A 25,181-nucleotide genomic window follows, 5' to 3' on the forward strand; every position below is an offset into this window, starting at 1 on the left:
TCCCATTAGCCCTTGCTAGCATAGTTCATTGGAGGTGTTGTCCAAAACATCTGAAGAGCCAAAGGTTGCAGACATCTGTGCTATATTAACCCAAATGCAAATGTCACAATACATACATTTGTACATACTGATTTCTACAACTCAGTTGCAGTGTTGAAGTGGAATAAAACAAGTTGGTTATTTTGAGCCAACTGCACACACCGCACTTTACTGAACTCGTGAGAGGAAGTGAGAGGACCTGATGCGATTCTGAACAGTGACGCGCACAGCAGAGCCAGATTTCAGGAATGCAAACCGTCCTCACCAAGTGTGACACGAAATGCAATAACAAAGTTGAATATCTATAGTTGGATGCTGTCTGGATTCATTAAATAAACATATATTTTGGTAGGACTGCCAATATAACGCTGCGTTACTATACTGAGTGAACAAAGATGAAAGCACACAATAATAATATTCTCCTTAAATTCAAATTGTACATACCTCTTATTTCACCGACCGTGGTGGAGGTTTGCTTTTGGAGTCATGATCTTCTGAACACAGGATTTGGATTAAGGGGCATGCTCGTTTTCACAGAGTATTCACGTTTTTTGTTTGTTTTTTGTTTGCAGTCTGCCTCCCTTACCAGTCTTCACAGTTCAGGATCTGCCCCCGCCTTTGGTCTTCCTACAACTGCTGACATGTGCCTGTGGGAGGAAGAAAACAAGAGTGCGTGAATGCTGGGAAGTCAAGAAAAGTCAGCTGAAAAGTAACTGCACGCTTTATGGAACCAGAAGTCTGCCCTTTTACAAGCACAGTGCTATATGCGAGTGGAGACAGTTCAACAGAAGCCATTTAAAATATTGTATCAGCGGGACACAGGGTTGCATGCTTTCCCGCCATTTTGTTTTCAACCACAAGAAAATGTAACAAGAAGTTCAATCTTAGACTCTGGGCGCCCCCATCTAAAATAACCGGAAGTTCTTCCATGATCTGCTGTGCGATGCTTGCAAGTTTCAGATCAGCCCACATCCTGAAAAGAGCGCTCAATGTGTGGACGCGAGGGGATGGCAGAATCCAAGCCTTGCCCGTCGATCTTTCCAAGTAGTTCATTCGTTTGATCCAATTTCACTGACACTGTCTACCTCATCCTTTTCTGTTATGCTCAGACCAAGGTTCGGATACCCTTGATGGAGGCGCAATACACCACACTTCGCGCATGTCTCACAGCTGAAAGTGCATTATGAGAAGTGGGGCTGACTCATGGTAGATAGGGTTGCCAACTTTTTGATATCCTTTTGCGGGACAGTTGCCCACAATGCGGTGATGATGTCACAGCGTCATTCACGTTTGGCCCGCTCCATTTGTAATTTAAATGTGCATTTAACACCTGGCTTAATTGCAATGCAAATAGTTTGTCCTTGGGAGGTGATGGTTACTTTTTTTTAACAGCAAACATGACCATCACAACCCCAGGAACAAAGCATTAGCATTGGAATGAAGACAGGTGTCGGAGTGTTAGCAGCTCGACCTGCAGGCTAAAAAGGAGCCGTGGCCGTGGAGCCGCCCGGAGAAAGAAAGCAGCAGGCTGCAGCGCCGTGGTGTGTAGACAGCCACTTCAGTTTGCAGAGAGGCTGTGCTGGATGCAAGTTGTCCCGACTTGCTGTCTCCCGAGAGTCACACTGCAGGGAACAATGCAAGTCGGGACAACCTGCATCCCGCACAGCCACTCTGCAAATTGCGGGACAGAGTCCCCAATTACGGGACAATCCGGCAAAATACCAGACAAATGGCTACCCTAAGGGTGTAGAGAATGGAGGTTTTCAGGTCAGGGCATGTCACAGTCCACCTGGAGAGGATACCTGCTGTCGCACACTGAGCAAGTTGCAAGGTAATATCTAAACACCCTGTTTTCTTTTTTTGGCTTAAAACACCGTATTGGTAAAGTAAATCAAACGATTTTCGAAAACTCAAAAACACCAGGTCACGTGATTTACTGTTGGTTTACTTTTTTATGAGAATGTAACTTGTATTCACTTTATCAATAATACAAATTGCTGTTTCAAATACTGATTAAGAGCAGATGATCTAGTCACACAATGCATATTAAAGACGACCTACGTTAGCCCAAGCGAGAAGCTATGTATGTCCAAGCTGTTAAGCTATGAGTTGGCATTATGGTACATGTAGTCTTGTGTTTATACTGGCAAAATAAAACTCCAAAAACTGTACATGAGTACAGAATGATGTGCCCTAAAATAGGAACATACCAAACATCTATCAGAGTAACATGTAGAGAGTCCAAGGAAGTTAAAATGGCAGCCTCTGGTAGTTTTTTTTCAAATCTAAATCTATCATATCTAAGTGGCAAATGTTGATTATGTTTAATGGTGGGGTGTACATATTTCCCATGAAAGAATGTGAGCGACTGCACGTAGCAAGGGAGCCCAACCAAGCTAGACAGGTCTGGGGTGTTTTCCCGACAGAGAAATGTGTAATATTTTAAGGTGGCAGGCAGGTAAGTCAAAACTGAAAAACTTAGAAAGGACTAGGGTATTTTTGTACTAGAAAGGGTCAAGACGGTGCCCTTTACAAAAATTTAAGTCAAAACAGAAAAGTCTTGACACCTCTCGGAGAAACGCCCTTAAGGATCTATATTCATCCCTGGGGAAACACTATGAACTGGATTCCTCTGTGGCAACAACTGATGCTGAGACCAAGTTGGAAAAAATATATATATCTTTTATTTAATACATATCATTAGGTTAAAAAACATTTTATTAAGAAACAACATTCTCTTTTTTAAAAATACTTTTTTTTTAAAAAATGGCGGTAAATAAGCTGTCAAACTTTCTAATATATTGAAAAAACACAATAATACATAACCTAAAGGAAAATATTTGGGTGTACAATAACAATTGGAAAACAACCAAATCAAAAAAACACGAAATGAGTGAAAAAAACAAACCTAATAACAAGGAAAAACTAAACTCAAACAATATATACCAAAACAACTATATGACATGAAAAGAATATGTGCAATTATCACATGTCAGATGGGACACACTTTGATCTGGAAAGATGTTTCTACACTGAAACACTTATTTAAATTCTCAGTTAAAGATGGCTGTGAATGCCTCATTTAGTTTGTGACTAAATTCTCACAATTAAAACATTAGCCCGACATGTTTCATTCCCATTAATCTTAAAGAAGACAGATGATGGGAAATTCTTCAAGGGACAGCAGGCAGGTAAGGACACAACGTGGTATTTTCAGTATGTTTATTGTCTCATAAGGTAAGTTGGTAACGTTGAAGAGACACCGGCAGCACCCCACCCCTTTGTGGTCAAAACATGCATAGGAGGCATCCGGGGGCCAGCGTGCTCCAGTCGACGTCATTTGGAGGCCTGCGCTCCCCGGTCTGGGTCGAGCGCGGTGCCGGAGTCTTCAGCGTTGCGCTTTGTTCGCATCAGGTGAGGGAGGGGGATCCCCCGTCAATGGGTTCTTTCTTCCCTGCCGCGACCACTTCTGAAACTGTTTTCCCCAGAGCCGGACGGAATAGGAAGGGGGAGGAGTTTGCGGAGCGGAGGCAGCAGCCAATTAAGCCCTTTTCTCCGGCTTGCCACACACGGAAGTCTCGCAGGGAACAGGAGCACTGATGTTACTATGCTCCTATAACAAAGACTCACCGTCCTCAAATTTCATTGTCTGCTTTGCCATGAAGACCGTCCCAAGGATCCATGGGACCAGGAACCCGAAGCACAAGACTCGATTCCCGAGCAGACCAGGAAGTTCACAACAACATCCGCAGGTAACACTGGAAAAGTTTGAAATTCTTCCTCACCGGCGTGCACCACAGCGCCACCCACTGGACACCAGCGGCACACCAGGCCTGGACACGAAAGCCTCTGCTGCTCGCTATGCAGGTCAACAGAAATCCGCCTCCGTTAAGAGCACAGGGCACACTGTGCTGGCACTGACTACCAGACTCTGCCACAGGTCGTAAGACTCCCACAAGCCCCTCAGCAGGCCACTCTAAACCTCTGTCACGAGACACTGCCATCGGCACTGGATCCAACCAGCCCCCGCTGCCACAGCACTCCGCCGGAACCTCTGGCCCTGGACTCTCCAGCTCTGGACCCAGGGGCACTCGACCAAGACAACCCCCGCTGCACCCCACCGGAGTCCGCTTGGTGGCCGCTCCGGCTCCAGACCAGCTCACCTCAATTGCAACACCGGGCCTCCAACACTGGACGCAGAAGTTCACGCACTGGACCCCGGCTGGAGACAGCAAGTGCCACTCTATACGGCAACGTGGACTACACCCGCAGTCCGTCAGGCAGGCCCAGTGCCCCACCGGGTGGGATGATTACGTTGGAGGGCAGTGTCACCATCCACTCCGCTGCCCCCTCAGCAGCAGCACAAATCCCATCCTCTTCACCAGTGTAATATTTTAAAGTGGCAGGCAGGTAAGGACACAACGTGGTATTTTCAGTACGTTTATTGTCTCATAAGGTAAGTTGGTAACGTTGAAGAGACACCGGCAGCACCCCACCTGGCAGGCATTCTCTAACTGTCAACTCCCGAACACACGCACGTCACCCAGCCTCACGTGCCAACATTCCGACATGCAGGAGACGCGCGTGCACTCCCCTCTGTATTCATAACACTCAAGATACAACAAAATGTTTTAAAATATTGTGTTAAAATGGTGTAATTCCACGGCACGTTTTGCAACAACAGAAAAGGGTAAAACACCTTACAATTTACAATCAGTTATGTAGAGTAAAATTAGAAATAATCCCAAAAATGCTATGTCACCAAAGGTACACAAGAGCATTTGACATTACTGTGCCCACAACATATGATATCACTGCCACTGTACAAAAGCTTTCATGATGCTGGTGTCCACCCTGAATGTCATTATTGCCACTGTAAAAACCCTTCCTGGCACTGTTGTCCACACTATATGAAATCATTGACAATTTAAAAGGCTTCTAGATGCAGGTATCCACACTATATGTAACCATTGCTACTGTACAGGACATCCGTGATGCTAGTATCCACACGCCTGAGACAGTAAGTGTAAAGAAAAGGAAGTAGAGAAGATGGCACCCGCCTGGTTTATCCATTCTGACACACAGGTGAAGCAGAAACAAATGGGTGCCATTCATTCAATGCTTAAGGTCAGGTCCGTAAAGAACCATATAAGAATATTTATTGGGTGACATGACATAACATAATTAAGAAATAGTTTCAAAGGTTTGTAACCTAACACATATTCCCATGTCTTAAACTGACCAACTTGTGAAAAGAAACTTTCATTACAGAGCATAACATATCAGCAAAGCATCAAGATGGTCATCTGTTTACATAGCATACTTCGCCATGACCCAATAGCACATTTGGCTGGTACAATCCGAAGCTTGGCAGCTTTCCTCTATATGGATAATAGGAAGTGATACTATACCTTTTGCCGAACATCACAAAACAACAGTACTATTAACCCCTCCTCCTACCAGTGTCCTCTTCTTTCTGCCACACCTAACAACGTGAGGGCACATAACATATTATTTGCCCAAGATCACAAAGATGCACTGCAATGTACTTAACCTTCTCCCCCCACGCCCCACCAGAGTGTCTTCATTGTTTAGAATTGCTTGGTACCCCTAATATGCAAAGACTCAGTATGTACCTTTAAAAAAAACCATCTAGTCATTGCAACACATTCGAATGATGCTAAAAAGGAAGGCAGCGTGTGCAATGTCAGAACATATATTTCATAGCCCGTCCTGTAGCTGCAGGTCTAGATCCCTGAAAGTGGGGGTACGTTTGCAAAGAAACGAGGGTAAGCAGATGTCTTTGGGCAAGATCTTTGCATATGAGAAGTCTATGTAAACGTCCACTCACACAGTGGGAGACATGCATATTAAGGCGTTGGTATTTAAAAAGAGAGTCACATTTGCAAACTGAAATGCTGTCTTGGGCAGCACTGTGCCAAGAATCCTATGGGTGTTCATGCCGTATACAAACTCCTTTCATATAAATATGGCATTCCCCCATCTCACATAATTTGGAAACTTTAGAAGCAGGTTAAGCTACGTATTTTTGTGTTGTATTAAAAAAGCCCATTTAAAGTGAAATACCTAGCGATGCACCCTACAGCCACTCCTGACTAATATTTACCACTGGATCATAGAGCTGGGCCTTACTCAAACTGAGAAACATCCTGTTTTGCATCAGTGCAACCTACACTTCAAATGCATGCATGTTTCAAGTAAGAGGGGGTTTGCCTGTGCTCCATTAACACAATGATCTTCTGTGCAGGTTCTCAGCTTTTCATAGCTAACGTTGTTCACTCTATAAACTTGCAACCTAACCCCTGTGCAAAAATAAGTTTGATAAATACATTGCCCGTAATAGCTGGCTGACCAGAAACCCGAATAAAAGCACTGAGTTTCCAAATCACGGAGCGAATCAAGCAATCTGTCTTTAACAGCCTTCCTTCCTGCTCACTCTAAATCGCAGCACCAATCCCATTCATTATGTGAACATTCACCTCCTGCACACATACATCTGCACACACGCTTAAACATACATGCTACAAACACAAAAATGCTTGCAATGGAATTGGTCCCCAGGCGCTCAGGCAGATCTGCAAACAAGAAGGCGTGGTGGGGTTAGTCGGGTGAAGAGGGGGTAGGAAAGTGAGAAAGATGATGTCCTGTTGGCAGCTTCAGTTCGGTTTTCATCGTGCGCTGAGCTTGGGTGCGAATATCGGATCGATGTGAGTCTACGTGTGCTGTTGGTGCGACTTATGTGTTGTTTGTTTGTTGTTGCGCTGTGGTGAAGTGCGTGCAGTTTGCTGTGCGAGAAGGTGGTTGTGTGGATTTTTGTGCGAGTTAAGTATGCAGAAATTGGAGCTTTTGGGTTAGTGGGTTATATGTCTCTTAGTCCTTATAATTCTTGTTCTGTGTATCCAGTTGTCCTATGGGGTAGGCATATTCTTTCTATTTTTCTTTCCTTTCAGTCTAATTGTTAGGAGTGATGACGTGTAACCTTTGTGTACCAGGTTGAGGCGTGCATTGTCCCCCACTCTGGTACTGGTGCTGTATTTTTACAATCAGCTTTTCCCTCAGTATCTATTTCTTGTTGGTGCTCCATTGCTGCCTGTGTTTACTTTGTAGGCCAAGGTGTTATTGGCATATCATTCTTACCCTTCCATCCCGATCTCTCCGTGATGATTCTTTGGTATGATTCTCGCTTATCTATCTTTCAATTGGTAAGTTGATATGCCGTAGATTGTTCTTCCCTTACTTCTGTTGATGGGCAATAGCTTAGGGAGATCGGGAGGATCGGGTTTCCTCTCTCAGCATTATTTCAGCTGTGTATGTGCCCCCATAGGCATTCTTTCTAGTTATGGGCTGAAGAACCAAGATTTTTCTGAATAGTCAATACTGTGATACTTTCTATTCGGTGCAATGAGAGGAGGCTGTGTAGGAGTTCCCCCTGGCCCTGCAATGACCCAGCCAGCAAGCCCAACGGTCCATGCCTGGCTGGGAAAGCTGTACACCACGGCCAGCCATCAGCCACTGGGCATGCGCTAATCCTCAGGATCCCTGTATGGAGAGAGAGCGCTCTTGTTTACGTGCAAAGCTCTCTCTTCTTCTGCCAGCACCTCCATAATTGGCAGATGACTGGCCGTTCACCGCCCTGCTGTCCATTGTGGAGGAGCCGGCCCTGTCAGATTTGTAAACAACGTGAACAGCAAGGTTACAGTAATTTTATTTTTCTAAATGGTGCTAATCCCTTCTTAATTGTATATTAAATTTTATTTTTAGGGCATTCTGTTCATACTAGTAGATTAGAATGTGCTGTACGCTTTGATCTGCCTCAGAGCATGAGAACTTATGAAAGAAAAACTACACAGACACCCTCTTCCAACAGCCTAGCAAAGGAGAAACTGGCCGACACAGAGCAGGTGGCGCAGACTCAAACTGAACGCCATATTACACAAGAGCAGGGAAATGCATTGGAGACGGATGCCATTGCTCCTCAGATGTCATACTAGTCTGGCACTGTCTATTGCAATTCAAGATGAGAGAGTGATCAATTAAGGTCCAGTATAATACATACTTGACATGAAAAAGGAGAATAGACACACGATCCTAGATAAAAAGTGACCCACGAACATCCGCAGATTACTTGTGGCATCTGAATCCCATCCCAAACCATTGCTAGACTTTGGCCCATGCTAGAAGTGCAACACTTTCTCCTTGCGCAGGCAGTCCAGTTTAGAAATCGTATTTTTTCTGTTTCTATTATGATAAACTCCCACAGCGCTTACTAGAAACTGCATTTTTCCTATTCTAGTGTTAGTACCGAAGGCTTCCCAACCAGAGCTAGAAATTAAAAAAAAAAAAACACTATGTTTATTTCTAGCTTGGAGGTAGTTAGAAAACAGCTACTTGATTCTAGAGGGGCTTAGCCATTCAGAATCCCTGCAGGACAGAGCAGCATGTTTTAGGACCATGTGAGCAGCCTGGCACCCCTCGCACAAGCATGCTGACTGAAATGTTTTGGTGAAGTATCCTTAATTTGGGTAAGTCATAATCTGTGCAAATAAATTCACTGAGGTCGAATAATCTTGATTTCCTTTGTCAATAGATTGTCCTCCACTCTGACTGTAATCACATGGTACCAGGGTACCAGATGACCTCCAAGCGGGAGAATCGTACTTTGCAAGGATGAAGAAGAAGCACAGGAAGTGTTGGTTTATGGTCGTACTGTGGTTGGAGGATGAGATGGAGTGGCATGTGGGAAACAGTGGCACAGTAAATTGGGGAAAACTGCAAAACTAACTTCCATTCACTAGCTCTTTAATAAAAGAAACATGTTGAGGCATTTCCATAGCAATGTCTCTGAGCTGCAAGAGTGCAGAAGGAGGAGACTGGCACACATGTGGCATGGTTGTTGTGTTGGCAAAAACATTTATTATACCGGAAATAAAGAGAAAACCTATATCTCCCTACTCTAAGAGGGGTTTCCCTACCTCAACTAAAATATTAAGGATTTGGCCAAGATGTCCGTGTATATCAAGAGTCCACAGTCCTATATCACAAACACACTGTTGCCCCTTACACTTAGAGCTGAACAAAAGAGGTAGTGGATCTTCTTGGTCCAGAAGAATGGCTGCCTTCTTCTGAAAAAAAGATCACAGTTCCAGTTGTTAGGTGGGACCTTTACCATCAGAAATGAGACCCTTCCCCAGGTCTCAATCCCTTCCCAAGGCACAAAACAAAGTTTCAAGTTGTAATCCTAAAAGCAGTAAAGTTCTCACTTCAAACTCAAAATGTAAAGTTCCAGTCCAAACATCAACATTCCTTATGGCCCATAGATGTTTCTTCACTATTGGGTTCTTGGAGAATGCCCCTCCTTCGCCAGGTATCTTGCTCTCAGTGTGTTCAGAATGCCAGGGGAATGGCTCCCTTCCCCTGGCCTTCCTTGGCTCTGTTCTCACACGCTCTTGGCTTTTACTTTCACACTTCACAACACCAGGGGGAATGTCTCTCTTCCACAGGCCTTTTCTCAGACTTGGCACAGTTCCCAATACCCAGGGAAATGACACCCTTCCCCTGTTCTCTTTCTATGATTTGTACAATTCTCCGCAACAAAGACTTGGCTTCCAGTCTTGTTGGTGTGGATCCCAGACCAGTAGAATTCTCTGCTAGCACTGTGGCAGACCAGGCTCATCACTAACCTGCCAGGTGCTGGGACTATGAAGATGACTGACAAACTTTTCTTCTTGTGGGTGTGAGTTGCAGATCCATATTGCTTCACATATCACCTTCCCACAGTCTTCTTACAGGGCTAATTTCTCAGCCCTTCTTCCCAGGGTATCTCTGCCCTTCTTATATAGACCGCTAGCCTCTCTTGTGTCTCAAAATACCAGCCTGTGTTGGCTCCTACCTTGAGGGAGCATTGCTCGGGGCTCCAGTCGGTCCTGGGACTCGCCTTTGGTCCTGGCGTGCCTTCCCCTGACTCTGTTCCAGCTACGGCTGCTCTGCAGCTGTGGGTTCCCTCTGGGCTGCTCTACCGATGTGGACTGCATGGTACCTCTTCCTCTGTCAGGTAAGTCAGCTGCTTTCCAGTCGTAAGAAGGTTTGTTCCACTTCTGACCCTCGAGACACGCTTCACCTTCTCACCTCGCGTCCCGGTCCGTCCTGCTTCACTCCGCTGCACCACCGACTTGCTGGCAGCTCCTCGCGGGAGGGCTGAACTTCCTCTCCTCTGTTCCCTCTTCTATTTTGAATGTGACTTAACCAATAGGAATTCGGGGCCTATTACAATGTTCACTAGTGGTTCCAGGAGTGCTCTTCATGCTTCCGCATTGCCTAATCGGCTCAGTACCTGTCCTGTAGTCCTCCGTTGGGTAGTATAGACTTTTCCTCATCCCAGTATCTATACCACACTACTCCCTTGGGTTTACTAGATTCTTTCTCACCCCAGTACTTATGATTTTGGTTGCATGGCACATGTACATGGGGTAACAAGGCATAGGCGGGGTTGGTGAGGGGTATTGCAGTGGAGTATACAGCATTCTCCTTGGATAGTCGTCCCTGCTCCACAGAGGGATCCCTCCCCATGAGATCCTCCCACTGAGTACCACCCTGAGGGGGACTATTGTGTAGCAGCCTCTCCTCCCTGGCCTCAGGGGAAGGGGAACCCCCCTAGGGAGAAGTGACGACATCCAGGGATTAAAAGGAGTAGCAAGATCATTTCTCACTCTAAAATTGGAATGATTGCTGGCCATTGTAAACAATGGGTCAGCAGAGGGCCTTAAGCACTGTTAAAAAGCTTAACGTTTCTCTCCCAACATTCCATGTGAATGCACAGTTTCTTCCTGGTCCAACATTCCACCAAGACAATGCTACCAATAAGCTTCCGAAGAAGTCCCACCAATTGTTTTCTTTTGTTTCCAACATATTTTAACCCGTATTTGTGATTTTACCATATTATCATGACTTCGTCATGGGCCGATCAATTGCTTGTGGCACGATAACGTCTGTTACAGCCTTCTGCAGCAGGGCGGTAATCCCTCACTAATAATATGGTACTACTAGTCTTTTCTATAGAAAAGACACAATGAGACACTACATATTTTAATTGAGGGTTGTGCTGGGATGCTGTATTGCTTCGAAATCAAGGGACTGAAAGCACACTTGGTTATGACTTTTTATTACACCAGAAGCTGATTGATAGCTGTAATTAAGCTGTCACATTTCAGATATACGCTTTTGTAGAAGTAATGGCTACTTCTACCTAATTTAATGTGACATGAATGTATATATGGAGCAGCTGAATGGCTGCAATTAACCCAATCCTGGTCAGACTACAGTTTTTGCAGAAAGAAATAAATAAGAGCATGGGTAGTTTATATAACAAGGCGCTGATGGCTGAGCCTACTTAGAAAGGCCCAACTACAACAACTAAATATAAAGCAACAGATGATTGACATACTATAGGCTAGATAAACCTGATCAAAGTCCAATATCCTTTTCAAAATGATGTAGAGAATTCTAAACCATTTGTTCTGTTTAATAGAGGTGACACTCAAGCGACACCAATGAGCCAAAACTAAAAATGTACTATGTCACTAAATAGGATGACCGGACGCATAATCTTTGTGTTCATATTCTGGCATGGGCCATGCTCCGAAGAATCCCCCACACTCTGAAAGTAATTTTAGCATCTCAAGAATCAAAAAATGCCACCTTCACTGTTAGGAGGTAAGTCTGGGGAAAAGCTCTGATTATGGACTGAAAACAGGCTGGAGGCGACCAGTCTAGTGCTTATTCTTATTCGGTTGGGACAAAATAAAAAGGGCAGGAAATGACGAGTCGACATGCTTAAAGCAATAACAAAGTAGGATAAGGTTGAGCAATTGAGACGTGTGGGCTAGAAAGGAGCTAGCCTACTGGATATGTATTTGATTGCAAAGAGAAAGAGGGTTCCTAGCGCATCGTTGTTAAGGACAACCAGGTACGTTCATGAGATGGTATGAGGTAAATGTGAGAATCCTAGAACCAATTTGTGAGATTGTTGGATGTGCAGCTTATTTTCATTCTCGTGTAGCAGTGTGGTCCAACGAAGGGCACAGTCCCTGATGTGCCACAGATTCCGGTCAAATTACCCCTGCTTTATATGGAATCGCTAACTCAAGACAGCACCGCCTCCCTTTTTAACACCTAGCCCGCTCCCCAGAATCATTTTTATTCCGGTTTCTGAGGTCCCAGTGAGTGGTTCATTTGTTTAAGATTTGAGAGCAAACATCTGGAATCCAAAGTTAGGGTCGCCTCACACTGCTGCTGTATGCTGCATTACATGCCTGTGGTACCAACAGTGCAGTCCAATCCCACTCAGCTCCCCCCCCACCCATGCATGAGAAAGTGAGGCAAGGAGACGGGGCACAGGGCTGATGTTACTTATTGTTGAACTCTGGATGAAGTTGATTTGTGCTCTAAATTTATTATCTCCCCGCACGCACATCAGCAACATGAAAAGAGTGCCACAGAAATAGTGCTGTAGTGAAAATGTGAATTTAAAAGAAATTGGTTTTAGGTGGCATTTCCTCTTTAAAGTGACTGGAAGAACTGTTAGATTCACGCCTGCGAGTTAACAGCAACACGAAACCCACCTTATGGCATTTCCCGCTCATTGTTGAGTGAAAGACTTGGGGGTCGTTTGGGCCTGGCTGGCTTCCTGTGGTCAAATTCAACACTTCACAGCGTTGCATGGCAGTAGTGGCAAAGCGGGGCAAGGTAAGATACAGCTCTTAACCCCATTTTCCCCAAACTCCACCTGCCCCTTGTTTATGGCCCAATCTGCTGCCAACACTGTCCATGGACCACTGCTCTCCCCCATTAGCTGCCCCATTCCTCCGCTCCTCTCGTGTTTTCAACCTCTATCTTTCACTGCTACCATCCTCCATCAGATCATTAAGTCTCACCTGCCAGAATTGGCCAGACAATACCCAGTAAATCTGAAAAATGGCCTCTTTTACCCCTCTGGTTATAATTTAAAAAATGGACTACTGGATAGCACAGAGCCATCTCTTGCTAGAAAAGACAGAAACATTGATTTATGGTACAATGGCCCATATTCTTTATCTCCTCTCAGGCACCAATAAGTCCACTTTCAACCTGAATACACCTCCTCGAAGAAAAAACACAGTATTGTTACGAAATCTGAACTTTCCATGGGCCCACATATCACAGTGGCCTCGAAAGAGCCTTTTGGGCATCTAATAGCCCTCAGAAAAATGCTACGTTTCCGGGCTTTCCACCACGTCATCCGACCATGCGTGTATTACGCTCACAGTGCACATAAGCGAAGGTGCTCCTCCTGAACCAAAACTCTATGATTAGTCAATTCAACATGCATGGAATATGGCCATACAGGAATTAGCAATTAACAGCACTTTGAGCTCTCCCTCGACATGCTACGAATTTCCAAATCCAAAAACCTCCCTTGCAAATTTCAATCATCACATATCGGGTAATCTTGGCTCAACTATTCCTCTAGTAGCAAAGCACAAAAGACTCACATGCAATAGCCATAAATGATTTAAAGAGGAGAATTGTCTTTAAAAATCTAGCAAGGAAATGTAGACATTCCGATGCTCCATATTTAAAAATCCAAGTTAAAAGAGACAGAAAAGAGCGTACAAAGGTACGATCCTAATGGCAAAATAATCTTACTTTGGCATTAGGATTGACAATAACCCCAATACATCAAAGGAGTTTTTTTCTATCATCGCTGATTTCAGTCATCCCTCTTTTGCTGTCTACAACATGATTCCTTTTAAGTCTTTAGTAAATGATCTGTCTAATTTCCTTGTGCAAAACATTTTCTAAAATTCTAGACAAACTAGCACCTTTGGGGGTGGCAAGTAATTTAACAGCACCTAACAATGCATCCAGCAGCTGGAGAGCTATACCTTCTCTGGAACATTTCCAAAATCCCTCTCTGGGTATTTGGGCTCACTTCTTGACTCTTCCAAAAGATCTGATTTTCTGCATGATATTATTGCTCCCAAATTTGCAAAATCTATTCTTATTTTATTTAAGATATTATTTGGCTTTTCAACTCCTCAGTGAACCTACACGTTTGCCACAACTGGGAAACATGATCCCATGAACCAGTGTTGAAGAAGGCTTCTCTAAACCCAGCAGATCACTCTAGACCAATTTGCCAACTTCCGTATTTAGGCAAGCAGTGAGAAAACACTGTATTCCAGCAGCTACTGTCCCTTGCTGAAGGCCACATTATTTTAGATCAGGCACAATGTGTATATAGGAGATGATTATTACGGCCATTATGGACCAAATCAGAGAGGAAATGGATGGGGGCATTGTTCTAGCCCTGGTATGTGCCTTCAGCACCTCGACCACCACAACCTGTCAACATGACTTGAAACACAGGGCCTCCAAGTGATACGCCGCAGTTGGATTTGCTCCGTTATCACTGATCATAGTCAGTGGAACTGGCTCCTTTCATATCAAATCAAACACCCATGCTCTGAAGTGTTTCCACAGGACTCCGCTTTGTCATCTTCACTTTTAGGTCTGTACATCCTGGCTGGTCTAATACGTAGAGGCAGTCTTCTGTTTTAAAGTTATGCCAACAATACTCACAGTTTAGTGAAACTATCAGTTAATAAAGATTTCACCTCCAAGACAGTAAGGGACCGTTGGGTCCTTCTATCATCAAACAAGTGATGGACCGCTTCAAGATCAATCCCTAAAAAACTCAGTTAATGATGTTAATCTTGCTGCAAATCCTTGAAGCTCGGTCTATTGGCCCGACAGCTTCGGCCACCGTCCTGATGCAGTTTCTTCTGTTAGAATGTTCAGGATCATCATAGAGTCTGTTCTCTCTCTCTCCCAACAAGTGGCCTCTGTCTCGATGTACTGATTTTTTCACCTTGTGAGATTAAAATATTAGATTATAGAAATAGCATTAGTTTGGAGATCTCTTCCAAACATATGCTCGGACTACAGAGAATTCAGATTGAGGACTTATGTCTAAGGCTGAGAATGCAAGACTTGATCATGCCACACCGTGTTTGGTCACGCTGCAGTTAAGCAGCAGATAGTTTACAAATTGTTATGCCTGCCGCACAAGACTACCAATCAACAGAAAAATATATTCTTTTCAATAAATATTCATTACTATAACCCTCCACAAGCCCTTTTGATTTCAATCCATTGGACTATTGAAGATCCTCTTGTTACGAAGTGAACAACTCTGTGGCTGCTCTTTTTCGGCTCAAACCTCCAAAATATAAAATGGATTGCTCCTATTTTTACACACTGCTAACGTTTTGTAAATAAACCTACCACTCATCTTTTTAGTTCTATAACTTGAGACAATGTCCTTTGTTCAGACTTATTCATTTCAGTGAACTCAACTGTATATGCTATTCCTGTGTTGTCGTTTATCTCAAAAGTTCCAAGATACTGCTGTGGTGCAAGCTCACAGTTTATAAAACCACAAACAAAAAATATCAACCCCTGGATACTAGACTCTGACAACAGCTTATGCCCTGGTGCCCTGGCTTACCTAACATAGAGACTCCAAAGAGCCCAAATTGTGCCAGTCTGGGCTCGTCTTTGATAGGTTGTAGAGAAAATGTATCCCCAGCACAAACCTCTCTACAATGGCTTCCTGTGGGTAGGAGAATTGCTTTCTAATCTCTCTGCATCACATTTAACGCCATCCATACAAAAGGACCTCTTTGCCTACAAGTGAAACTAAAGCTAGATAAATCTTCTCTTAAACTTAGATCTGTCTCTCACTTGGAACATGATGTCCTGCTGTTGGGAGGGACTCCCAGGTATGCCAGAGTATGGCTGCGGTCCTCTTGACTTCGATGGCCCAGCACCCTCCCCAGAATAAAGAGAGGACTCAGTCAACTGCAAGTTAGTACTGTAGTTTTTGCAAATAAAACCAACAGGGATCAATACAAGAAAATCGGAAAAATAGGAATTCTCCGGTATATCTCAGCCCTCCATGGGGTGCAGCATAGTTCTGCACATGGATGTCATCATCACCTGGGCCCTAACTGAAAAACCTATCATCACAAGGGATTGGGTATCGACAGTATCATTACGTACGGGATCTCCGATAGAAGTTAATCTACTGGTCCTCAAGTCAGGTGCCTGGCCTGTCCCACCCCGTCCCCAAGAAACTATCTATTACATTGTTGCAGAGTAATGGGCTTACCATAGGTTTGTACACTTTGCCATCCACCCATGGCGTTCTAAACTGTGATTGGTTAGAGCTGATCGCACCAGGCCTGGGACTCAAATAAGTTCTCAGCCTTCTATGCACCTCTTCAAGGTGATGGGAACGTTATGTGTCTGCATTGTAACTTGTGTGTACCACCTTTACCTATGAGAATGCGCTCCTCATGTTGCAACACTTGTTGCCGTTTGCGTCTGGCTTTCTGGGATCGGCCCCACTTTCCCACCATAGATGACTGTCCATGGTCTCATTTGGCTGTACCCCATGCTTAGACAGCACACCATTGAGCTCTTCAGCTTACATTTATGAAGATTTATTCTGCTTCTCTGCAGCTGGCCCCTTTGTCATCTGAAGATTGGAATTTGTCCGCGTATCTCTGACCTTGGCTGTGAGTCTGTCTTGCACGTCTTGCTCTCTGTACAGCCTGAATCAGCTTTGCTCCTCTCATGCTTTGTAGCTTGAGGCCTGCTTTAATTTTCCTAAGCCTTATAATGCAGATTCTACATTGTCCATGTTATGCTAGGTTCCTAATAGGTTAGTGATGCATGGTTTTATCAGGCTCCATATATACTCCTGTATGTCCACTTGATTATTGTTATAAGCATCTGCAAGCTTGCTCAGGATCCCTTGTGATTCTGTGTTACTGCCTTTGGCTAGTGTGAAAAATAATAAAGCATTGACAGTATGTATATGTATCTGTCCTCTAGCCATAGAACTGGGTAAGCATGCTCTTCATGCATATGAAATACAAATGTGTGTTTGTGTGGTGCGGGGCTGGACTGTAAGTGTGCTTCATGTCTAACGCTGCTATGTCGTGGTGTCACTTATGACGTCAGCACTGTGGCTTCTTGGTGCTTTAGTTGGAGCTGTCCATAATGGTATTTATTTACATGATCTCCGTTTCTTCTCCTATACCTGTGTAGATGGGTACAGGATTCGGTCTGTAAGGCTAGCTGAGAGGATACCTTTCTGTGTACTTGTCAATCATTGGTGCACTTGGGATTCTTCTGAAATAACATGGGTACAAGCATTTCTGACTCTCCGTCATGACATGAATCTGGGGGTGATATGGGGCATTCTCGGGACCCTCTCTTCACCGCCATATGCTAAAATGAAATCAGTCATCCCGTTACATCTTGTTTCTAGTCCCTCTGATCTGGTGAACACACCCTAGAACAGGGGTTTACAACCTGCAGCTCTCCAGATCTTGTGTACTATGAGCACTATAATACCTCACCATTCGATATATATGGGCCAGGTCCGATGGGCGTTGTAGTCCAAAACATCTACAGACCCAAGACCCCTACCCTACAGACTTAAGAGCCAGAGCAATGTAGAAATGCTTGAAAAAAAGCCATAAAATCGTGTCTCGGTCCACACTGGATATGCAGCAGTAGGGTGGTCTCTCCAGCTTAAAGTGTGTTTATTTCAGGAGAGACATACAAAGGGGTAGCATGTCCCACCTTCTCTTTCCCCCACAATTTGAATCTATTTTGGAATCCTCCTTTCTTATAGGCTAGTAATTTTCCCCCGGGATCTATCATCCTCCACCCCATAATTACTAATGCCGGGAACTGCCTCGGAAAAACTGCACTGTAACATTTTGCACGATGAAAATAATTTCTACACCTTTGCACACACCATTTTCTATTAATAACTTTCACGCTGGATTGTTTTGATGTCTTTTGTTCAGGGCTTCCTTCACTGTTTGTGTATTCTTACCAGCATGTGTCTTCGTGATCCAGGTCTGCTCTCGCCTGTTATGGGCTAAAACCTCATCAGGATCCTCACTCCCAATCAGAGCAAGAGCCATATCCCTGTAACCCGGTTTGGCTAAATCAATTTTCAATGAGGGGAGAAGGATATAGGCGTCGGTGTGTTTTGTTTCATTTTATGATATGATATTTTTCGCTGCATGCCTTGCTCTGCCTAGTAAACTCCATGGCTGCTCTACTGCACATGCGTGTGAATGGTACTCTGCTGCATTCTCCGACTGGGACCATCTCGGTCTCAGGCATCATTACTGTATTTTGTGTCCTGTAACTTGTAAAGTCTGTAATATTATTGAAGTACCCTGTTTCTCACAATGCTTTCCCTCAGTGTGTTGATGATTCATCCTTGCATGAGAATAAATTCAGACATTTGCCTCTCTCACGTTATGTTGTTATGTTATGTTGTGTTATGTTATGTTAAAGGTTCTTATACCACGCACTGTTGCCACCTGCATGGTCTCCAGGTGCTCTATGTGACCTTCAACACTTTGCTAATTTGTCTCCACACACAGGTTGTGCCGCTCGTTTTCCTGTTACAAAGAAGGAAATTGGTGATTCTGATCTAGTCTGACTTGGGTTCTGTCTTTACTATTTCTGGAGGCTAATTTCCTAGCAATTAATGCTTTCCAAGCCCTTGCTCTGGAATAGGGACTGGACATAGGTGCTATAAGAATGTGTTTCTAGAACCGCTAGCACCTGCTGGGACTTTGTCATGCTAAGTGATATTGCAGACTTCTCTTAATCAGACTGATCGACGCTCCTCCCACATCATGCTGACAGCTCCCCCCATGCACTACAAGTTACTTCACTCACAGTAACAGTGGTCCACTCACTCTCACCAAGAGGCCATGCACATATGGCTCTTGAAGGGGTGCCTCGCCCCTTCTTCCCTACTCACGAATTCCATGCATTCACCTTCACGCAGCCAATTATTGGCTCCTTCAACTTCTTCAGACTCAAATGCTGCCTCGCTCTATTTCACATCTGGATGTCATGTACCCAAATGAAGCTCAATCCAGGGTTCGAAATCGCCAGGAGCTGGGAGCTACTTAGCTCTTGGTTATAGCCAAGGGGAGACTTGTTAGCTGGAAAACCACTAGGAGCTACTTTTGACTCTTGTGTTAAAGTGGGGCCATACACACCTAGCTATGTGATATTAACTGTATAGGCTTGGGAATGTATATAAAGGAGAGTAAAGAACACACCTAAGCTACATAATATGAAATGGATTTATATAGGTCTTTACATCACCGACCTCAGACTAGAGCCAGGCCAAATTTCGAATCGGCGGCAAAGCCATTCAGCTTCTAACACAGTCAAAAGGGGCTCCTGAAGGCTGTGAAGGCTCCTGGGAATGAGCTTGCAGTAACACGGCAAGGCGTGCACTCTCTATTCCGAGCAGGCCAGCTTTGTGCACGAATGGAAAGGCAGGCAACACATGTTCCACGAGAGGCTCTGAATCATACGGGGTTTTAATGGAAGGCGCGCCTTCTTCCCCCGCGCGGCTTTTCCACCAACTACAAGGCAGAGGTCAGGCGCACGTCTTTTCTCTGTGTGCGTTGTGAGTCAGCAGGATACTTTCATGGCGCTGGCACAGCTGCACAAAGATGCGATTGTGCGTACATGTTGAAGGCCACGAGGGTTCCCTTTCTAGGCGGGATCTGCGTCGATACAATTCCCCCAAGGTTCAGCGCGAGCACATGATGACGTATGCTCTTTATGCAACAGCAGCCAGGCTATTCCAGTGAGTGCGGGGATGGCACATAAACGAACACACATATCGACACTCATATGTGTAGTAAAATAGACACCAATGATGGGAGAGAGAGAAAGTGACAGCAACTACAGGAGAGGTAGAGAAGAAATGGAGGAGAAAAAAATAGCACAAAGGAAAAAGAGAGAATAAAGAGAAAAAGAGAGACTGTTAGTACGAAAAAGGGGACTAACAAGAAGTGGCATGAAAGGAAATACAGATATTTAGAGAAAGAGGGCGCGAGAGCAACGGAGATGGAGAGGATGAGGAAGACGAAGAGGAAGCAATGGGTCACTAAGGAGAGGCTGAGAAACAGTGTGCAGACAGGAGACTAGACAGTGGTTGCTTGCTGTATTTCAACCTTTTCACAAGTACAAGATTGAAATAGGAACAGGATGAGGCTCCGCTGAATTTCTAAAGATGTTTTAAAGGTGAGGAAACAATCCCATGTATTACACCTTCACACACTTTGCAGCTCATCTTTCACTTATAATTCTCAGTAAACCCAAATTAGGTCAGCAAATGGGAGTGCGTGCCGACTGCTAAACCAGATTATGTCTGCAGAAAATACTAGTGCACACTGCTCTAAAAAATCGAATACCCCCCAGTAGGGCAATTCTCTCTGAAGCTAGGTCTGCGCTCAATACTTTCTCTAATAATGACAATAGTAAAATGAATGCTTAAGGATACCTAAACAGCATTGCATCTGGTAACCTCCTCAGGGGACAGATCTGGGGAGGAGGCTCCATTCAATCTAACATTGTACGTCCCCCAACACTTTCACCCTACATTTAATGGGACTGTCAGCACCCTGCCACATGCCCGCTATGATAAGAGCTTACAACACCTACTCAAGAATGAAATCTGGAGAAACAGTGGCTTTGCAGCCTGCCTTCAGATTATACGTTCGAATCCTGGGTATTGCACAGAATAGGACAATTGCTTGGTGCCGTATCTGGCTTTTTAAAGCCATTTTGAAGGGTTTTTCCCTTCAATCTGATGTCCTATATTAGCCTCTTTGTTTCCCTTTTTTGCTGTCTTCTCTTCACACTACGTCAAGGACCCGCCTCTGCTCACGCACTCTGCCTCCTTTCCCAGTGCGCGTCACAGAAGATATTTATTTCTGTCGATGCTCGTCCTTTGCTCCTTCTGGTAACTTTTCATTTTGTCTCCCCCTCATCTCTTTCAACAGTGAGTGCGGCCTCCTTCTCTTTTCCAGAGATTTCTTTTATCTGCATTGAAACATTTTGCATCAGAGAAATGGCTTGTTTCAAATGTATCAGTATGTTTGGGCCATGGGGTGCCCTTCTATTAGAGGCACTGCAGCACACAGAGAGGGATAATACTGTGCAGAGCACACTAGATGGCTACAAGCTTCCGCCTGACAGCGAAGAAGCCCAGAGCAGAGGAAGCCACTGGGGTTCACACTTGAAGCTTGCTTTATGAACTGACTTCACTCCCATCTCACAGTAGGGACATGGAAAGGCCCAGAAGCCAAAGCTGACAAGGATACTCTCCTCTAACTGCAGGCCCAGCTGTTGGTTTGGGTGCCCAGTGTTCTTTCTCAGTAGACAGAGGGAGCTGCTCCCACCCCATTAGCAAACGAACTAGCACTGCAAACTAGTCCTAAACACCTGTAAACAGTACTATGAAGTGCTGTGGACATGAATGTCCCCTGCCAAGCACCCCTTCCACTCTTTCTCATTCCATTTCTCATTGACTTCAGTCAAGGTCAGGAATGCCGCCTGGGGGTTAGTTGCAAACCTCCTCTGCCCTTTCCCAGGCTCCCATGTGCTTTGAAGCTACTATTGATTGCACTGTAATTTTACAACTCTGCTCTTGCCTGGATCACCTCCTACCTGATGCAGCGCTCAGCTAAACGGCTGCCTGAGAGGTTGGCGTGGCTGGGGCTAGTCGGGTGGAGCCGCAGCAGGGCCCAGGCTTGGGAGCCCATCTCAGAGACGGCCGGGGCTTGGCCCCAGCTAGCCCCTGTCCACTTAAAGCCCTGGCAAATGGACCTCTGCACTACACTCTCTACACCTCTGCCCTGGGAAGCTTAGTCTGCAAAACTATCAATGGACTTTCTCCTCAGTAACGGTCTGATTGATCTCTGTTTACTCGCCATCTCGTTCTGTGTTTCTTCTCTGCACACAACCTCACTGTTCCATACCCCGTGCCTCCTTGCACTTCTGCTCTTTCTTCCTACTTGCCCCACTCCACTGGAAAGCATTGCCCATCACAATCAAAGCCAGCCCAACTGTGGATCTCGTCCATACCCAGTTTACATCGCACTTACTTGCTAAAGAGGGAGCTCCCCCTGCCCTCTACCCCATCCTCCCGGCCAGACCCCACCACTCCTTTTGTATATCTATTTAGGTCTTCTCTGTGAAGTTCTTTCCCCTAAGATTAATGTTACTTTTGTAAGTCGCCTATTTTCTTACATACATGTTTTCTGTTTTATTTTGTGTTGTACCCAGTATATGTCCCACTTTTCTTTTTTTAACACCGTCATAAACTGGCTCACCACTTGTTCTGATCTTTGTGCTATTGTACAGGCACCCTTCACAGGAATGCCTCCACCAACTGTAATATGTTACTGGAAGTCATTTCTGATCAAAATTGTCAAATAAATACAAATACAATAAAGAAACAATAACAGAACCAGGGGTCAAGACCTAAAAATTCAAGTGGGGGACTCATCAACAAACGCAATGGGAGGTGACCTCCCCGGAAATTAGCATATCAAGGTGAAATATGCACATTTCATTAAATTGGCATTGCATAACCACCCAAATTGCACAGGACGAATGGCATTAGCCTTTCATAAAATCAACACACACACACAACCAAGAGAGGATATTTCCTTCTAATAGTGTTTTTGAAAACGTTAAAAGGTGTGCATGTTTAAAACTCCAACAACCAAAATAAATGTTTCCCTCGAACTTGCAGTACCGTAGTGGGACATTTCACCTTTAGTTGTATGTTATTTTTCATCAGGTTATATACTGCAGTGAAGTGTCCGGCCTGCAAACCTGAGGACTGTGGTTCGATCCCCGAGATCGGCTTTAATTCATAAATACAAAGAGGACGTGTCTCATTTCAGCTGAGGGGGATGAGTCCACCCTCTGAAAAAGGTGGGTGGACTACGTCCACCCACGTATACCCTGACTTGAGCCCTGGTTAAAGCCTATGCGGCTTTTCTGAATAGAAATCCACTCAACTCTTCGTTACTATATTCATATCCGATGGAAGGGAAGGGTAAGCTGAACATCACACACTGTAACGCAGGTAGTCTAGTAATGTTTTATCGCAACAAGACATTGGGCCTCATTACACGGTATGCAGTGACCATGACGCTATTAGCGCCATGGTTGCCGCCAGTATTTTACCGTGTCCGCCTTGGTGGATGGTGGAATTACCGCCCTACTCCAAGGTGAGCGGGGGCGGTAATTCCTCATTCACCAAGGCACTTCCCCATTCCCATTTTAGCCCCCATAGGACTCAATGGGAATGGGGAAGGAGCTAATTACGGTACCGCAAACTGCGGTACCGTAATTAGCACCAAGGTCCCTTTGCGGGCCCGTTCGTTAACGGCTGCTAAAACCAGCCGTTGAGGTCGGGTCCGGCAAAGGGACCTTGTAGTAAGGCGCTAAGGGTTTACCGGTACCGGTGCCATTACCGGTACCGGTAAACCCTTACCGCATTCCGTGTAATGAGGCCCATTGTGTGCCATGAAGCAAGAAAGAGTTGTTTCAAAGTGTAGGGGGCAGTTGTAGCATCACACACACTGGGTAGAGTTAATAGCTTTGGTCCTTCACAAAGAGTTTACAGTTTACACTATCACTACGCCCCCTCTCCTAAAAGGCACACTAAGGGCCATTGTGCCACATTGTAAACGGGGTGGGCAAGTGGCAGAATGGTGGGTCTGACTCAATTTTCATGAAATTCTTCACAAGCTCTCTGGTAGGACTGACAGGGAGGTGGCCGGTACTGAGGGCAGTGGGCGACTCTTATTTACTGGCCTGTTCCCCCCAAGATTGTCAGTCACCCTGACATGTGGTTATGGATCGCAAGCTGCCTCCGTGCATAAAACCATCACTGAGGCATAGCTTGGCAATTTAACACAGCACTTACAACAGCTTTCCCAGGCAAGCGTCATTTTTAAGCACTGTCAAAAAGGCCATGGGGATGGCAGAGGCGTCATGTTACATAATTAGGAAGGCAGAGGAACAGGGTGGCGTTTATTAGGGTGACCAGGCGTCCCGTTTTCCCGGGACAGTCAAGGGAAATCGCTGTGCGTCCTGGGGTGCTGGGAGTTTTTTAATTTTAAAAACCCCGTCCAGGGTTTGCAAGTGTGGGAGCTACTGTTCTGGTTTTTGCCAGGACCCGATTTCGAAATCTCGAAATTGGGTCCCTGCGTGGCTCTTCCTGATGAATAAGGGCACGCCCCTATTTCCTCCTACTTCCCCTCCCCGGCGCTCTCCTCCAATGAGAGGATTGTGCCTTAGAACACACCCCCTCTCAACACCTGAACCCTGCAAAAGGCCAGCGACATAGAAGTAGGACCACTGTTTTATTTGTATCTACGACAGTCCTACTTTTATGTCTATGGTCTGTCTGGGTTTTTTTTTATCTGGTCACCCTACGTTTATGCTCCCGTTGCTTTTAACAGTAGAAGAGAGTAAGAGGCTTTTGTTTGTTTACTGTTTGTACAGAGCTGTATAATGATAAACTAGCAGATTGCACGGTCCTGCCTGGGAGTTCTGCAAAGTGGACAATCAGGCTTAAATCCAAAAGTCCTTGTCTTATTTAATTTAATTTAATTGTTTTTTTTATAACGCACCTAATACCGTACCTGAGTTCAGTTTCTAAGCGCGGATCCAGGATTCAAACCTCTATTGCTCTGTGTGGTCTTGCTTCCAAGACCAGCACGTTCCCCTGTGCTAGCCTGTGCTAGCCTCCGTTCAAATAAATCAGCTCTCTAGAATTTGCTCCCTGAAAGCTAAACATCCAAAAAGGCAATACTTCCACTCCCCCTTACCACATCTAGGGCTGCGACTTGAGCATGAGCTTCTCTGGTGCTCCAGTTCACCACTGAAGAACATCAGCCCTTGCTGGGCCGTGCTATAGACAGCGACACAGAGGAAAAGCAGCTCTCAGGGGCAACCACACAAGAGGAGAGGAGCTCCTCATGGACCCAGAAGCTTGCAGGAACACAGGGAGACATCATGCCTTAAGAGGACACCATATATGCGATCACACAGGAGATCAACACAAGAGCACAGGAGCTTTTTAAGGTGTCTGCCTGACCTGTGCAGGCACGGGTGGAAAAAAGCTCTTCAGGGGCACCATGTGTGAAGCAACACTT

General features: G+C 45.0%; 1 protein-coding gene across 2 annotated transcripts in view; it reads right to left on the reverse strand.

The window, feature by feature from the left end:
- ATXN1 (ataxin 1) overlaps positions 1-25,181 on the reverse strand; it is a 1,517,977-nt gene that overhangs the window by 933,238 nt on the left and 559,558 nt on the right. For both annotated transcript variants that reach the window (XM_069613567.1, XM_069613566.1), the window contains exon 3: positions 484-686. The gene's annotated coding sequence lies outside the window, so the exon portion shown is untranslated. The remainder of the gene's footprint in view (positions 1-483; positions 687-25,181) is intronic.

Source organism: Ambystoma mexicanum, chromosome 5p (assembly GCF_040938575.1).
Source record: "Ambystoma mexicanum isolate Mex_15411 chromosome 5p, UKY_AmexF1_1, whole genome shotgun sequence".
NCBI classification, from domain to species: domain Eukaryota; kingdom Metazoa; phylum Chordata; class Amphibia; order Caudata; family Ambystomatidae; genus Ambystoma; species Ambystoma mexicanum.